The following is a 3,626-nucleotide window of genomic DNA, read 5'->3' as shown; positions in this document are numbered from 1 at the left end:
AGATCATGAGAACTCACTCACTATCATGAGAACAGCATGGCAGTAACCACTACCATGATTCAATAACCTCCCACTGGGTCCCTCCCACGACATGTAGGAATTATAGGAACTACAATTCAAGATGAGATCTGAGTGGGGACACAGCCAAACCATATCTGTGCCCATCTACATTGGCGCAGGGTTATCTCAGTGTCTTGCGGAAACACCCTCACACATATGCCCAGAAATTGTGTTTTACCAGCTATGTGTGTCTCTTAATCCAATCAAGTAGATGTCTAAAATTAACCATCAGAATATTTATGCTTGATTCATGGCTGAAATTTCAGGATGAAAGCTATGAAATCTCTGTTTGTGTTTGTATGTCTATTAATGTGTGTTATGTATATGTGATATTTTCTTAACTCAGGATAGCGTTGCAAATTTCATTTATAAAATCCTTTAAAGGTGCTCCATTCTAACTTGGCTTGGAAAAAAATAAGCATTTATAAATAAATATTCACCAAACTCCTAGAAATATAGGAACTGATCAAATGTTTTTTAAGTTAACACGATTTGGATAAAACTAAGTTAAATAAGGTTAATATAATATTTTTAGTATAATAAAACAACTGTGTCTTCAAAGTTACCACTACTGAATTTAAAACAAGCATCAATTCCTATTCTGCTTGAGTTCTAGTCAAATAAGCTAATATTATACTTACTAGAAACGTAAAACCTTAAAGCTTATAGATTTGATTCTAATTAAGTTGTCATTCTTATGAAAAACATTATTTCTTTTTTTTTGGTGAAAAGATATACATATATTTAGAGTTAGCCAGCTGGACTCAGTTTAGATGATCCCAATTTTGTTGCAACATCCAAAGCGTCACAATCAGGAGCCAGTCGAACATATGCCTTCTTCTCTTTTTCAAGTCGAATCAGGATGTTGACTGTGGCCACATCCATGTCCCAGAGCTTCTTCACAGCCTGTTTGATCTGGTGCTTGTTGGCTTTAACATCCACAATGAACACAAGCATGTTGTTTTCTTCTATCTTCTTCATGGCCGACTCAGTGGTCAGCAGAAACTTGATGATAGCATAGTGGTCAAGCTTGTTTCTCCTGGGGGTGCTCTTCCGAGGATATTTGGGCTGCCTCCGGAGTCGCAGTGTCTTGGGCAACCTCAAGGTGAGCGGATCTTCTTTTTTTTGTGTTGCCGTGGACACCTTTCAACACTGCCTTCTTGGCCTTTAAAGCCTTCGCTTCGGCTTTGGCTTTAGGAGGGGTAGGAGCTTCCTTCTTCACTTTTGGTGCCATCTTGTGAAAAGCGAAAAACATTATTTCAAAAATAATTTGTTTACTGTAAACCTGCTTAATAGTAGCTTCCAAAATACTTTCGGTAATTTTTAACCTTAAAGTTAAGCTAAGTAAAAGATTTGCATTGAATATCTAGACCATTTATAAATAAGATACAATACTAAAACATTAATTACTGAACATAAATAATTCAAGTTTATATACTTTTGGCTTCTTATTTTTACAGAGAGACTAAAGATATTTTGGCCCTTTAATAAACATGGTTTTGTCTGCCACAATGAGAAATTGTACTATGAGGAAACACATCCCTGTAGATGTTGGGAGATGGTATACTCATACATTTTATAACCTACTATAGAATACTAATATATGACAGTTTATAACTGTTTACTTCCTAGATTTCTCTGGAAAATAAAAGATTACTAAGTATTAAAATTATAATCAATATATGTAAATAAAACTACTAGAAGCAATAGAATAACTAGAAACAACTCTATGCAAAGCATGCAAGAAAAGTAGGGCATGTTTCGCAAGTAAAGTAGGATGTATTTTTTATAAGGAAAACCATACAAAAGATACAAATAAAAACGGATATCTAACCTTCCCTGTGTTATATTTGAATGGGTAAAATGTTACGTTTTCAGAAATTATATAAAATTCCTGGAAATTAGTCAGTGTCCTCCTTATCCATGCTATGTGCCAGTATAGAGTTATGAGTCATAATTCCAATTATTACTTTAAATGTTGTGCCGGGTGCAGTGGCTCATGCCTGTAATCCCAGCACTTTGGGAGGCCGAGGCGGGTGGATCACAAGGTCAGGAGATCAAGACCATCCTGACTGACACGGTGAAACCCCTTCTCTACTAAAAATACAAAAAATTAGCTGGGCGTGGTGGCAGGCACCTGTAATCACAGCTACTCCAGAGGCTGAGGCAGGAGAATGGTGTGAACCCGGGAGGAGGAGCTTGCAGTGAGCCGAGATCGCAGCACTGTACTCCAGCCTGGGTGACAGAGCGAGACTCCATTTCTAAATAAATAAATAAATGTTGTATGCCACAGAAAAAATCGAATATCCTTTTCAATTGTGGTATAATCACAGCCATTTCATACTCTTTGTCATTTAGATATTATTTCCCCCTGATGCTTTCCTGAAAGCTCCTGTGATCAGCTACAGGTCAGAATGTTCATCTCCAATACAGGACTCCCTCTGAGACTCATGGAAAAGAGTATGACAGGTACTCTGGTTAAAGACTTCTGATGATATTGCTTAAATAACTTTAAGACCATACACTTGACTCAGTGAAGATCTCCAGAAGCCTGGTGGAGAAATTGATGGGGTCATGAGACTGCTAACCCAAGATCCAGCAAGACTGGAATTGATTACATGGCACTGAATGAACTGATGAAAATTGATGATAATTTTATAGCTTTTTAGAGCACTGCTGGTTCTTTAATGTTCTAGTTTCTGAATTTAAGAAATCTCTCTTAATTTAACTGTAACTTACAACAATTTAGTAGATTATACTTTTGTAAACAGAAATGAAGCATTTATCTTTTTTTCCCTGCCTAATCTCTCCAGAATTTTGAAATTCTTACTGAATACTCTTATTTTCATGATGATATAGTTATTAGCAAAAGTCCAGTAAGAATCTGTTCACCTTATAACAGGACATAATTGGAAAATTTGGTTATATTATCAAGGTTTTTACTGGAATATCATATTTTGGAAGTGTACCTAAGATCAGTTACGACCAGCAATTTTAAGTAAGTAAGGCTGACTTTTATGGAGACAATGCTTACAAAACACTGTGAGAAATGGGAAAGTTCTTCAAAGATTGTAAAAAGTCACAATTTCTTACTATAAGTTTGCTATCCACTATTTTTATGTATGTGTGTGTGTGTAGGTGTGTTCCAAATCTGTTGTCCTAGCTTGCTCCGGCATGTCTGGACAGAACTAGACAAGCCCCAGCCCATAGTGTATGCCATTCCTTATTTGGAGATGCTTCCTTAACTATCCCTGGCAACTTCCTTTTCTTTCTTTGTTCTATTCCCCTTACCTAATTAAGAAAGTTTTAAACTAATAGCCAGTTGGGTAAAGTGTAAAATGTGAGGTCCTATTCCAGCCAATGGAAACTGGACACAGCAGTAGGGTAGACGCATCAGGTTATAAGTAACTCTGTCTCCTTTGTTCGGTGTGCTCTTGTGGCTGGACAGCTATTGAGTAGCACCCTTTCTGCAGAAAGTAAAGCTCGCCTTGCTAAGAGATCATTTGTTCCCATGTTAATTCTTTTTGTTGTTTTGTTTTTTGGAACACCAGAAACTTCATTCCCAA

General features: G+C 36.7%; 1 pseudogene; it reads right to left on the bottom strand.

Moving 5' to 3' along the window:
- Positions 1 to 782: 782 nt before the first annotated feature.
- LOC116273355 lies at positions 783 to 2,122 on the bottom strand (annotated as a pseudogene).
- Positions 2,123 to 3,626: the final 1,504 nt, after the last annotated feature.

The sequence above is a fragment of the Papio anubis genome, unplaced genomic scaffold, assembly GCF_008728515.1.
Source record: "Papio anubis isolate 15944 unplaced genomic scaffold, Panubis1.0 scaffold591, whole genome shotgun sequence".
NCBI classification, from domain to species: domain Eukaryota; kingdom Metazoa; phylum Chordata; class Mammalia; order Primates; family Cercopithecidae; genus Papio; species Papio anubis.
The sequence above is the reverse complement of the archived record's forward strand: the minus strand, read 5'-3'. Positions and strand labels throughout refer to the sequence as shown.